This window comes from Daucus carota, chromosome 9, assembly GCF_001625215.2.
Source record: "Daucus carota subsp. sativus chromosome 9, DH1 v3.0, whole genome shotgun sequence".
Taxonomy (NCBI): Eukaryota; Viridiplantae; Streptophyta; class Magnoliopsida; order Apiales; family Apiaceae; genus Daucus; species Daucus carota.
Window position 1 is genome coordinate 10,835,169 of NC_030389.2, and position 15,119 is coordinate 10,850,287.

A 15,119-nucleotide genomic window follows, 5' to 3' on the forward strand; every position below is an offset into this window, starting at 1 on the left:
CTTTGGTAGTGTCTAAATGTGTTACTAATGTATTGCTTCACCACTTACGTGCGCGGAAATGAATCTGATTTTAATTTTAGATTAATTGATATGATTTAAATAAATTCGATTATTTTTCGGATTTGATATGTAACCGATCTAATTAATTAATGCGTTAATTAATTATGGTAATGTATAGCGCACAAATTTTACATTGCCTATATATATTCATTATATATTAGGATTTTATATACACGCAAATACACAGTCTATTGCATCTTACAATCCTAGTCGTCGGTGATAGTTTCACTAATTGTTTTAGTTCGTCAAACATTAAACTTATTAATATTAAGTCATAAGTCATAATATTAAACCTACTAAAATATGTTTTTAATGTGATAAGTCAATATTTTAAAATTTCTGAGTAATTTTGATTATGAATTATTAAAAATATAATAATAAAAAAATAATTTACGGATAACTTATGACTTATGAGTAACTTTTATCAAAAGTAAATTTAAAATATTAATTCACTCAAAAATCAACTCAAATTAATTTCTGATTGTAAGTTTGTTTGTCGTATATTTTTAACTTTAAACCTAATCTGTAATGTTCTTTCTACATGAACTTTAATTATATATTACCTCCTCATTTTCTTGTTTATTTGTCCAAAAATATTAAGTTTCTTATCTTTTTTAAAAATTTTGATAATATATAACATATTATGATTGAACAAAATATGATTTTGACTTGAAAAAAATATATAAAAAAAGTGTCGTAATCAAGAAAATATACTGATGCATTGAAATTTTATGATAAACCAACAAGGACAGTACGATTCCTAACCTGTTTGAACCGCAGAAATTTTATGCACCTTTTATCTTCTGGGAAAGTATTAAAGTTACTAATTAGTTTATTGAAAAGTATAGTACAAACCCTACGTACCCATATGCATTCGATATTTCTATCTTATAATATAGAGTGTGTACAAATGTTCTAATGATTTTTAGTGATTCCTTGTTCTTTTCCGTGTAACGTTTACTTCGCCATTGGGATTTTGGATAGTACTCCCATCTTCACATATTATAATATGGTTTATGTTCACTATTTGCATACATGTTGGGGTTCTTAGTTTCATAATAATTTTTGTAAAAAAATTTTCTTAATAAAATTTGATGTCTAAACTTTTATTCATAAAAAAATAAAAAAAAATTATTATGAAACTGTATATTATAAAAATATGGTACACAAACAAACTCTGGTAGGACCGAAGGAGTATATGAATACTCCCATTTAATTGTATATGTTTCTTTTCAACTGTTCGACACGCATTTCAATACTCTTATAAATTATAGTTTCATAACTTATTTTTGAGATTTTTTTTTCTGAATAAAAATATAACATCTAAACTTTAATTCATAAAAAGAAAATTTTAAAAATAAATTACAGAACTACACTTTACAGGAGCATTAAAGTTCGTGCCGCGTCCCCGTAGTATACAGTTCAGAGGGACGGAGGGAGTACATGATACATGCGTTCATATCAAATCATCAAACTCCTGGCATGCACATGATGACAGAGGAGCGCACACACAGACCAACACAAACATTTGTGCTTATAAATTTAAGTTTTCGAAGAAAGAAGGAGGTGGGGGCCTGTGTCTGCAAGCACAAACAGTATAGTTGAGTTTTTACACCCCAGGGCTGGAAAAGAATGAGAAGAGGAAAAGAACAGTAACCACATTTATTAATATATAAATTAGGAGTATACAGCAAATGCATTGAATGTGATGTGAGAATAGAACGGGACAATCAAGTGTAGACAAATTGAGTCCTGACAAGGATCGATCAAGCATGAGAATAATTTAGTATAGGTGCATGAGATTGTTTCTTCGTTTCCACCTTTCATTTATGTGAATTCAGCCTATGCTCTACTCCTCTTGTTCATGCAGGTTACTAAACATATTATCATAAATAAACATGATGTATTTTTCATAGGTGTTTGGCTACTTTGTCCATGCACATGCTAAGCGCTAAATTTGATGTATTTAGATTTTGTTTAGGTGAGATTAAAATAAGCGAGCTTATATTAAAAAATTGAAGTAGAAGTTAGAAGAAAGTTAAGACTTATAATTAGGATTAAAGTGTTTGAGAAAGTAGTACAAGTCATGAAACAAAAGTTAGGATTCCCAGATTTTTTATAAGTACTTATCTTACTTTATCACAAATGGTACGAATAGGTGCTTATAACTTATAAACTTAGAAGCTAAAATGAGTTAAATACATGAATTTGGTGCTTAGCATGTATCAATGCATCATAGAATAACCGTTTTCATATAAGCGGGAAAAGATTGGAGCACATAGGCTAGTACTGGTTGAAACTAATCCCTAAATACAGATGAGCTCCATATATATATATATCACATGTTGCGAAATCTTAACTTGTTGACTTGATTTCTTAAAGTTGGAAATATATGACTTAACAATTAAAACTCAATTCCAAGAACCAAACTGTAAACAAGCCTATTTGCTTTACGAAGTCACAGGCCTAATTCAGGTGGTCACACGTGAAACCACTACACATTGAGAAGCACAAGTAGTTCTCTCGTTTGTCTTGGCGTCCTGAGGACCAAGAATAATCTGATTTTGACTGCATTACATTTCAAGAAATCTTCTGTTTCCGAGCAAGCACGAATGCACCTTTGGGGGTGAGCTAGCTATTGCTTTGAACTTTGTGTATACTTGTGGTTTCACACTTTAAGTAATAGAGCCTCTGAGTTCGTGTTTTATTAATTTATACGGACAACAAGCTGGGAGAAAATAATAAATGTAGGACGTACAGAGCTCTTTCTTTCTATGATCTTCTTCACAATTTTCCCATGTTTGTGAACCTGCACGATCTATCAAAAATATAAATGTTGTTGGCCTGTCGATTGAAACACACCAAACGATCTACCCTACAAACAAGTTCAGTGTTTAGGTCTTTCTTCACATTATTCTCATGTTTGTGAATCTGCTGAGGATAACGATATTGAAGGGTTTAGGTTTAGCTTTATTTGTTTATTTATTTTTTTCCGGTTTAAATTTGATATTAAATAATGCTCTCAAAATTAAATTTGAACAACTAAAATAAAATATCATAGAAATCACATTTAGGGCTAAGCAAATGGTACGTTATCCCAAATAACCGAATATCGAACAGAAATATTTCGGTTGTAATTTAGTTATTGTTTTCAAAGCTATTCGGTATTTAAGTTATTTCGGTTTTTTTACTCAAGTTACTGAGTTACTGAAGTTACCAAAATATATATAAATTATATTATATATATATATATAATATGTAATTCAGTAATATGTATATTACATTTTTATATGTATATTATATGTTATATGTATATTATTTGTTTATATGTATGTTTTAAATGTACATTATATATTTTATGTATATTTTTATCTATAAATATTATATTTTTAATATATAATATATGTAATTCGGATATTTTGGATATAACCGAACCGAAATTATTTCAGTTCCGAATTCGGTTATCATTTTGGAGGTTATTCGGTAACCGAAATAAATTTCGGTTCAGTTACCGCGCGAATAACCGAATACTCAGCCCTAGATACATTGATATCTTGTCAAAATCAAGAGACCGGGTAGAAAATAATTAGCTAGCTAAATTCTTCTCTATGAATTTGGTTGACTATAAGAAATAGCTAGTTATAAAGCTCCTTCACAAATATAACCACTTCGAACAATTTTTTTACAAAACTAACTACCCTTTTTTCATTTTACAAACCTAAGCACCGTAAATCATTTGCACCTCAGGCGGACACACTACAGTTTTAAAATTTTTCAAAGCCCCAGGAAGGGGCGGACACATAAGTTTTATGTACCTGTGAACGCCCCATGCAGGGGGCGAACAAAGTTGAGTTTCAAAGGCCCATATATTTATTTTTTTTTTAAAATCAAAACACTGCATTTATTTGATTTATAAAAAAATCATAAAAACTAAAAGTTGTGATTATTTTATTTATAAAAAATCAGAAACATTATAAATTAAATGTGTTGTTTCGTAAATATTGAATTGAGTATTAATTGTAAATTTAATTTTTATTGTAATAATAACAGAGAAGAAATTATGAATTTATATGGATCGAAATAATAGTAAAATTATGAGCTTATTGCACTTTGTAACCCCACACTTTGGCTGATTAGCAAATCAGACCCCACACTTTGAAACGTGACAGTTTGTAACCCTAAGTTTCATCTAACTTTCATTTTGTAACCCTGGCTCACACATTCGTTAAAAAACCGTTAACTTTAATTGTTTGAGAGATAACAGTGTGTATATTAGTTTCTAACAGCTAATTTACTCCACGTGACCCCTCAAAATTTAATTATCATATTTGGAAATTATTTCTGAACACACACAACGATGTAAAATAATTTAAAATAATTTTTAAAATACGTATTTAGATTTAGAATCTGAAAATTTATTTATTTTTACATAAACGATGCAATTTATTTTAAAATTTTAAAATAAATACATATTTTAAAAATTATTTGTAATTTAATATATATTGTTGTGTGTGTTCAGATTAATTTGAAAATATAAACATAAATTTTGAGAGGTCACAGGAGGTAAGGTAGCTGTTAGAAACTAATATACATACTGTTACCTCTCAAACAGTTAAAGTTAACGGTTGCTTTTAACGGATGTGTGGGCTACAAACCGAAAGCTAAATGAAACTTAGGGTTATAAATTGTCACGTTTCAAAGTGTGGGGTCTGATTTGCTAATCAGCCAAAGTGTGGGGCTACAAAGTGCAATAAGCTCTAAAATTATTCATATATATTATAAAGTAAGGCATCTAATATTAATTAATATGTGGTTTTTTCGGTAATATGTTTGTTTAGGTTCATAACCTCATACACAATATCGTGTACCTCTTCCAATATAGTGTCGAATTTGATAAACCTCATCTCTTTTGGATCAGCCATATAGATAATATCGTTATCTTGCTTGACGATTTCACCACCCCAGAAGATGTTCACGTTTACGTAGGCTGCCATTTTTTCTGGTCTGTGTGTTTTTGGGTGTTTGTGTGCTTTTGTATTTTTTGAAGAGTTTCAAATTGGCTTTGCTATAATGGTTACTGTGTTTAGCTTTGATTCAATATGCATGGGGAGCTGCAACATATAGAGAGAAATATACTGTGCATGAACCGGAGGAGTTATAATTGCTCCTTTGATAAAAGGGGTTGCAGCAAATCCTGCACACCCTTCCACTATATCTTACTGCAAAGAACAGGCTGGTTAGTTGAATAATTAATGCTTCACAAGTGTAATGATGCATAGGATGTGACCATAGGTACGCACCCTTCAAGAAAAATTTAATCAACTTGTAATGCATGCACAGATGAACAGTAGCTGCAATTTATTAGGATGTGGCCATACGTATCCATTGCTACACACTCTTACTTCAAAAAATTTGTTACATATTGTCAATCTAACATACTCAATTTTCAGCTCAAATCAGGACATTTGTGAATAATAAAATAATCACAATTGAATATTTACGAAATAACACAATCACTTTATAGTGTTTATGATTTTTTACTAAATAAAATAATCACAATTTTTAGTTTTTTTATGATTTTTTAATAAATCAAATAAACTCAAATTTTTTAATGAAAAAAAATATATGTTGGGTGCGCCCCGACCGGGGGCGACGTGTGGCTGTTCACCACACTGTGTCCGCCCGTCCGCCCGAGTAAGGGGCGTACGCAACGTTTAAGGACAATGGTGTTCGCCCCTGTGAGGGGTGATTTTGCTCTTTTATGTCCAACCGAGGTGTGAAGATTTAGGGTGGTTAGATTTGTAAAACGAAAAAAAGGGTGGTTAGTTTTGTAAAAAAGTTGTTGAATGTGGTTAGAAGTAGGAAGGAGCCCTAGTTATAATGACTCCAGTTATCACAAATTAATTCCAAGCTAAAAATCTAGTGATTGTTAATTTTTTTTCATATGTCATTATTTAATATTATATTGAAATAGTATAATCATCTAGAACAAAGTTCCATGCAGTCCACATATTTACTGTAGTACCGTAGACCACGTACATTCTGCAACTATAGAACGGCATAAAAACATTGCAAAATGTGTTATTTTGCAAATCATGTTCTATAAACATCATTATTTTGTTAAAAATTTTGATAATCCTAAACATTCTACAAATTAAATAGTGAAAAACACATTATTCTGCAAAACATGTTAAGTTTGCAGAACATATTTACATATTACAGAACATATGTGTTCTACTTGTCGAACATAAATGATTTTCAATATTTTTCATGAGATAGTGATATTTATAGAATGTATTTCACAAAATAACAAGTTTCATACATTTTGCAATATTTTTATGCCATTCTATAGTTGTAGAACATACGTGGTCTACGGTACTACAGTAAATATGTGGACTACATGGAACTTAACTCTAATTATCTATATATAATAATTTTAGTAAATATTAATATATCATTTATGATAATTTAAAATGATGATATATAATTATTTTTTAACATATATCCAGTTATTTTAACAGCACTTATTCATTCGTACACAATACCTACCATTTTAGCCAATTAACGGGATAATTATAAATGGTGGCGTTTTGGTCACTCAACTAACGAGAAACTTGCAATAGAGTCATCGAACACAAAAAAAATTTGATCGCATCATTTTACTCTTGAAAATGTTCATTCAAGTCAATGGCCGTTAGACTCTGTTAAAAATTGGACGAAAAACTGACTGAGCTTTCTGAGTTGGCTTGAATAAATTCATCGTGACATGTGCAGTCAGCTGAAGTGGCATTTTGGTCACCAAACAAACTAAAACCTTGCAGTTAGATCATTAAATTAAGTAAATTTTTCATTAGGTTACTGACCATTGCATCCCTTAAAAATAGAAAAGAAACCGGACGAGAATTTTTTTAGTACAAATGAGACAACAAGCATGATAAAAAAATATAGTTATATATAAGAAATCAATTTAGTACAAACAAAAAACAACTTTTATAAAATCAGTAATAACAAATAATTATACACATGAAAATTATATTTACATGTATAAAAAATATAAGATAAATGATATATTTGTTTTAGAATAAATATTGTTCTCAAACCAAAACTTTTATATTTTAGAAAAAATTATAAAAAAATTGAATTCCAGTTTCTTTTCAACTTTTAAGGGATGTAATGTTCAGTGACATGAATGAAAATTTACCCAAATTTGATGATCTAATTGCAAGATTTTAATAAGTTCAATGACCAAAATGCCACTTCACCTGATTGTACATGACATGGTGTATTTATACAAATCAACTCAGATAGCTTAGTCAGCTTTCCGTTATAATATTTAACGGGGTGTAACAACAAGTGACTTAAATGAAAATTTTGAAGAATAAAATGTGGCAATTGAAAACCTTTTGAATACTATGACCCAACTGCAAATTTCTTGTTAGTTGAGTGACCAAAATGCTATTTAACTCGTCAATTAACCGTCGTTTAATACTACATAGAGCAAGCGAGCTTATTTTCTTTGAACCGTTTTGTGTAAAAGAACATAAACATTTTTAAATAATTACACAATGAGAAGTTGAGAAAACTATTTTCTTTTTTACGGATTTTACTTTCTATTGTATACGTTTTAATTTTTAGCCGCTTTCTTATAGTGATAGATAGTATATTTTTGTATTTTAAATTATCAAATACTATAATTAAAATTGTTTAAGCACTTAGAAATATTTACCAGTCCGATTATTTGTAAATCTTAAATAACTTATCCATGTGTTTGAAGTAATTCTTCTATATTTAGTCAAACGATCCCAGTATACTCAAATCAATTTAGTCAATTTAGTGATATCCTATAATCAATCTTGTGAGATAAATTATTCAAATTAATTGAGTCTCTCTTCAAATGACAGGAAAATTAAAAATTTTAAAATTAATGTTGCAGAGTCATAAAGTTTGACAATATACTGTCGAAAATATATATAGATGGTGGAAATGTTTTTATTTATGAAAATTTGGACAATAAGTTTGAACTTTTGTTCAAAATTTAAATTAGAGCACCTCGTTTACACGCGCACCAATGTTAATTTTCAAGTGAAAATCTTCTCAAGTTTAATTTCGACATCGTTCTGTCAAAAATATATTGTCGAAAATAACTTGTAGAAAATAAGCTATCGAATATAGCTATTTTCGACTGATTGACTTATTTTGACGCTCCTAACTTCGATGCCAATGATTCAGAATGTAGCTATTTTCAACCGATTGAATTTTGACATCCTTAATTTTGACGTCAAGGTATGTTCAAAAGAATGCCGTCGAAACTAGCTAATTTCGACAGAATGATTTCGAAATTAGCTAATTTCGACAAAATACGCGAATTTTTTATAATGAATTTTAATACATACTTATTAACGATCTTTTAAAATCATAAACTTTTTTCGATACAATCTTCCAAAACTATAACTTCTTATTTGTCATTTCTGATCCCCTATATATGTGCGTAATTGTATAAATTTGGATTATATTTGATACTCCATTTAACTACTGCTTCCAACAAAGCCATTACACACCACATACTCAATGTAGAAGGACAATTTTTTTGCACAGGCACTTGAGTAAACGTGTATACTCGCCCCCTCCATCGAACCCAACATGTCAACCCACAAATTCACAAACCCACTTTAGGACAATCCTAATTCGATTAGTTTATGTAATAAAATCCCTAATATTGTAACACACAATTACAAGTTAATTCGTGTAACATTATATCAAATTTATATCAAATCCGAATTTGTTTAGTTTGGCTTTCAATAATTTATGCAAAAGTATTAGCCCACAGTTTAAAAAATTTGGAATCAAGCAAAGAAAAATAGGTGCAGGACTAGAAACCTTGACGTCGGTGCCGTGGTTTAATTTGTATACATCTTGGTCCCAAACATAATGCATGGCAGGTATATTTGTCAAGTTTTATCTCGGACGATGCTAATCATCCGCTCTTCTGTCATCTTCTTCCAAAGCCAATAAATGCACGTACAATGTTTGGCTAGCTTGAGATTGTCATTGATCCATATCGAATAATGTATATAATAATTGACGATATCTGTTTGCTTCAGCTATACAAAGATAAGAGGCAACAATAATAATAATAAAGTGTCCGAATCAGATGGGAGTTTAGTGGAAGCATTATATACCAGAAAGTCCAAATGACACGAAAACACGACACGAAAACGACACGAAAATTTAGTATATTTGTGTTTACATTTTGAGTACACCACACAAAAAATACACGAACACGAAGTACATGACTGAGATGTCGTGTCGGTTTTGCGTCTACCCTTTTGAGTACACGACACGACACGATACGAGTGTACATGAAATAAATATAATTTTATAATTAAATATTAATAGTTAGTTATAAATATGTATATCTATATATAAGAAATATATGTATATTTCTTTCAAAATAATGCATAGTTTATAATATTGTAGGTATAAATGATTTAAATGTATATATTTCATATGATTTTGTAAAACAAATTCCTAGAAATCTAATATTTACATTAATTTATATATTTATTTATATTTATATTTATAATTGATTCTACACGAAACACGACACGAGAACGACACAAAAATGGAGGCACACGACACGAGAACGCATGAACGCTAAACGGGTCGGTTTTGTGTTTGGTCTTTGAGTAGACGACACGAAAGTAGACGATCCGAACGAATTGCCATGTCTACTATGAAGCATGAGTGCGGGTGCGGATACAGGAGTGCGCGGCACGGGATACGAGAATTCGGCAAATTCAAAATATAGGGATTCAGATGCAGGGGGATTCGGCTAATATTGATATATTCAATATATATCATGCATGTATTTCAATAGTTACATATATATATATATATATATATATATATATATATATATATATTTAAACCAAATAATCAAATAAATAAGTTTAATATCCTTAACAATTTATAATCTAGTTATTTAATAACACAATCTGTTACATTATAAGGCTGTTAAGTGATAAAATATTCAACTAATCACACAATTATCATTAACAAGAATTCCCAGGTATATAGTGAGGAATCTCTACTTTCTAGATTATATATATGCTTCACGAATTTACTTGAGTCTAGTTTAAATAATGGGCCAGGTTAGTATGGTTTGGACCATCTCACTAGTCCTTTTCTTTTCTGTGTAGAAAACTTCACTTAGAGAGTCTGCAGATATGCTGTTGATAATTTGCTATCATGGGCTCCTCGATATATCAGTTTAGATGAGAATTCTGGTGGATTTATGATTAATGGAAGTGAAAAAAGTTGTAAGTGTCCATTTAAAAAACCATCAGTTTCCCTTACTTACAAGTGCGTTTAAGAAATTGAAATGCTAAACAAAAAAGTATGCATTTATTAACTGGACCTCTTGATTGCAAAGCATGCTCTCAATGTACCATTTGAACTCTATCAGGCTATCAGCAGTTTAATATAATTCAAGGACTTTGTACGTGTAATATTCTAATCATCCCTGGGCGGGGCTCTCTGTCTGTTTGTGTCACCATGCAGGCTTTTTAGAGGAATTTATTAGGCATCTGCCTAGTTGTCTGAATTATTAGGTGAAATATTAATACTACTCAGCACTACAATAAACAAAATATTTACCATGGAAATTAAGCCTTAAGTTCATCATAAGTTTTCAATTTATGACGGAAAAATTCGATCATTTTTGCTCAAGTAGTAAGTCAATGATATGTTCTTCTTGGTGTGGAACTCCTGCAAATGCATATTTTGCAAAAATTCCTCTGATTAATAGTCTGAGGCTCTGAGTACACACTGATTAATTCAGAACAAATATGTTTGTGTGTATATCCTTTTCTGGGCATGCCTCATAATATTCCAGAATTTCAATGCAATACATCACATGAATTGTCACTTTCCATTTTAACAAAGAATGATTTTTTCCAACTTATATGCTGTAATATTGTCACCAGATGACTGTGTGTTGTGTGTGGAAAAGAGAACGCCACCATCACTTTCATGCAGAGACAAAGAGCTGATAATCCGCCTAAAGTTTGCATGCATATGACATCAAATAAGTATGTGAATAGTGACATCTAATCATCATCCTCCCTTGTGTGTCGACAGACGTTCACTCTTTACACGCATTTTAAGATTTCTAAAGTATAATATAATTTCATAACATTTTTTTAATAAAATTTAAGCATCAAATTTTTATTTAAGAGTTTTTTTTAAAAAAAAAGTATTATGAAACTGTAGTTTATAGGAGTCTCAGAATACACGTCAAAAAGTAACGTAAATAACCTATAGGAGGGAGTATATTCTACTATTTCAAGATTCCAAGAGGTCGACAGCAGGGGCGGAACCAGCCCATGGCTGGGGTGGGCTATAGCCCGGTCCGTTAAAAATTTTTTAAATTTTATATACCCCCATTTGAGTTTTAGCCCAGGCAGAAAACACTATAAACCTAAATATATATTGGCAGAGACTTGCAGCATAGACGCAAACTGTAATTCCGCAAACACTCGCCTCTCTTGTCTTACTTGCTCTGTTCTTTTTCTAACCAAAGTGCCTTGGTTTTTTATTTTTTGTTAAATTTTAATGCGATCTGCACATTAAACACAGTAGTACTATTTAATTATATGCCTTGATATTTATATTTATAAAATTTAGTGACTTGATTGGTTTGCATATAATAATTTTATTGAGAATATATATTTATGAAATATTATTACTTAGGCCGGAGTCAAGATCGAAAATAAACAAAAATGTTGTTTTCGTTTTTCGAAAAAAAAAATTCTCTCAGGTAATGTTGTTCTGGATACAAAATTGTTTGTATGTGTTGATGAAAAATTATAATTACATATAATGAAACAAAATAGTTTAAGGAATATAGTTCGTATAAAATATAGCTTCACAAATTATTTATTATTATTATTTTTCTAAATTAAAATTTAATATATAAAAAATATGAAAATTTGAAGACAAATTATGAAATTATATTTTATATTCATCTTAAAATATATGTAAAAAATTATAAAAAAGAAAATGAGAAATACAGTAAGTCAGTAATATAAGCACTATTGCTTTCCAAAAAAAAAAAAGAGTAGCATAAGCACCAAAAACCAAAAAGGTGGAAATATACATGTACCCACGGCTTTTCTAAATTCATACTTACAAAAATATTTGATTAGGTGTTAGCCCGGGTTGGTGACGGATCCTGGATCCGCCCCTGGTCGACAGTACTGCTTTAGACTTTCAAGTCTTGAAGATCGTTATATGTACTCTTCAGGAAGCTATATAAATATGGATGCATGCTCTATTTTTAGCTTTACCTATGCAGCCTATTGTTATTTAGATTTCAAATCAACTAGCCTTCCAAATTCAGGTAATGTATCCTTCAGCTTGAAGCTCCGCTTGTACATTTATATCTCACATATGTCTAAGCAATCGCAAAAGTTGTGGACAAAATCAGCGCTGCCGAGGTGAAGACCTTAAGAAAAAATGGATCCTAAATAATCTCACACTAGGGGTGAGTTTCGGGAATCAAGTCGTGTTCGTGTCAGCAATCGGGTCGATTTCGAGTCGATTTCGGGTCAAGTTAAAATAATTTAAAATTGAATAAAATTGAAAATTGAAATTATTAGAAACGAAATTCTAATTTCGGGTCATTTCAGGTCCATTTCGTGTCAAACGGGTGATTTTCAGGTCACTTTCGAGTTTTATCTCAGTAAATCGGGTTGCGGGTTCAAGTCGGGTTCGAGTCGTGTCTGATATCACCAAAACTGCGTGATGTAGCTAACGTGACCCGCCACTGTCCACGTGGCATGTTGGGAAATGGAGAACAGATCACAATACGGAAAGAACAACAACACTAGGAGCATCTGCAGCACTGGTCTCTCTGGTGCATTGATCCACGAGATATCTGAAATGGCCGGACCATTTCTTTGATCCAGGCCCACTTTCCGGATTAAGCCCACTTTGCTATTTGTATTTTTGTTTTATATTTTTGTTGACCCTCGAGTAAAAAAGAGGAGTGTTATATAAAACACAAGAGGGTAAAGTATTCCATATTACTTGTGCGTCGGACGCCCTGCTAAAAGTCGGTGATTAATCGGGATTAATCGTCGATTAATCGCTGGTCGGACGGGTTCCGTCTCGATTAAGCATTAATCAGGTTAAAAATTATTTTTTCAAAAATCGGTTAAAAGTCGGATTAATCGGTCAAAAATCGGTATAATCGGTCAAAAGTCGGTCAAAATCGATTAATTATAAAAAAATTAAAAAAATCAAATTTTATTTTGAAATTTTAAATTATATTAATTAAATTAAAAAAATATAAAAGATGTAGATTTTTGTATGAGAACTTAAAAAACATATATTATTTTGTTAACGATATATTATATCATTTTTAGTTAAATTTGTTGATGATATTAGTTATATATGATAAAAATAATATATTTCTAATATATAAATTTATCTTATTTTGGTGTTATAAAATATATATGATATAATAATTATATATATATTTATAAATAATATTTAATTAATTCTTATTAATGGTCCGATTAATCATTCCGATTAATCCCCGATTATCCGATTAATCCCTGGACGGTGCCTTCACCGACTAAGTCCGATTCCCGCTTTTTACAACACTGGTTGGAGGAGTCAAAGTCCAGTTTTTGGTTAGTTGGTACACATTAGGTCGAATAAATTAGAAAATGAGCTCTTACACGCTGATGCTCTAAAACACAAAACAACCAAACAACTAGTTCCTCTCTCCCCCTCATTTCTTTACGTTACTTTTTAGCACGTTTTTCCACGCTCATTTAAAGTATAGTTCCATGATATATATTTTTTCTCTGAATAAAAATTTGATGTTTAAAATTTTATTCAAGAAAAGAAATTCTTAAAATAAGGTTATGAAACTATACTTTATAAAACCCTCAAAATGCGTGTAAACAGTGTACGTAGTATAATCCTACCAATTGATTTTAGAAAAGGCCTTTTTTCTTCTTTTTATGGTGAAACAACTCCAACAACATCTTAGTTCATTCCTCAAGTTTAATATAAAATATTGGATTCTAGTGATTTAAGACATCAATAACTATTTTCATCTACAACAATATTCCTTATATAATATTTTATCATAAAAGATAACATTATTACAAAAAATGAAGAGAGAGTGTTTTGTTCCAATATATATAATAAACTAAGAGTTGAGGAGAGGATAGAGGTTACCTAAAAATAAGAAATTGGAAGAAGATCTTAGTGGAGTTTAGTGATTTAAGAAATCATTAGGATACTATTGGAGTGACTTTTTCTTCCACATTGCTTATATTTTAGTTTAAGACTCAAAATAAGTAAGATGTTGGAGTTGCTCTAAACATAGTAAAAAAGTCAACTTCAGTCAACTTACATCACACAATTTCCAAACATAAAGGAGAAGATGATGTATCAAACTTAAAGCTAAAGGAGAGTCGTTCTTGCAAGCACATCATGAAGTATAAGCTAAGGCTATGTCGGGTATCGTAGTTGTACCACAACATCCTCGTGGCCACCCTATAAATAAGCACTCATTCACAACACACGTCTTTTAACCACCCATTCACATGTGCTCTTTGCACAACATAACCACCAACAATATAACTGGATTTATGCTCTCGTTAATTCATATCACTGATTATCATGTCGGAGGCACATCACACACCCCGTCGTTGTTTTGTAGGTCTTCAACCAAACTGAAACTGCCCGGAACAATGATTGGAATCACCCGACAAACGGAGTAGTTATAATTTAATAATAGAAGAAGGGATTTATTCTATAATAATTACCACTCGTAGCACTCAAACACTCCACAAAGATCATTTAGAATTTACTCAACTACGGGATCAACACCATTTCTTTGCACAAGATTTATGTGAACGGGGCCAAGATTAATATATATTAAGCAAAGACGTTAGCATGATCGATAATGCAACCCACCAATAACAAGATCATGTCGAAAGCCTGACCTTGTTGGGAAACCCCATGCAACAGACAAATAA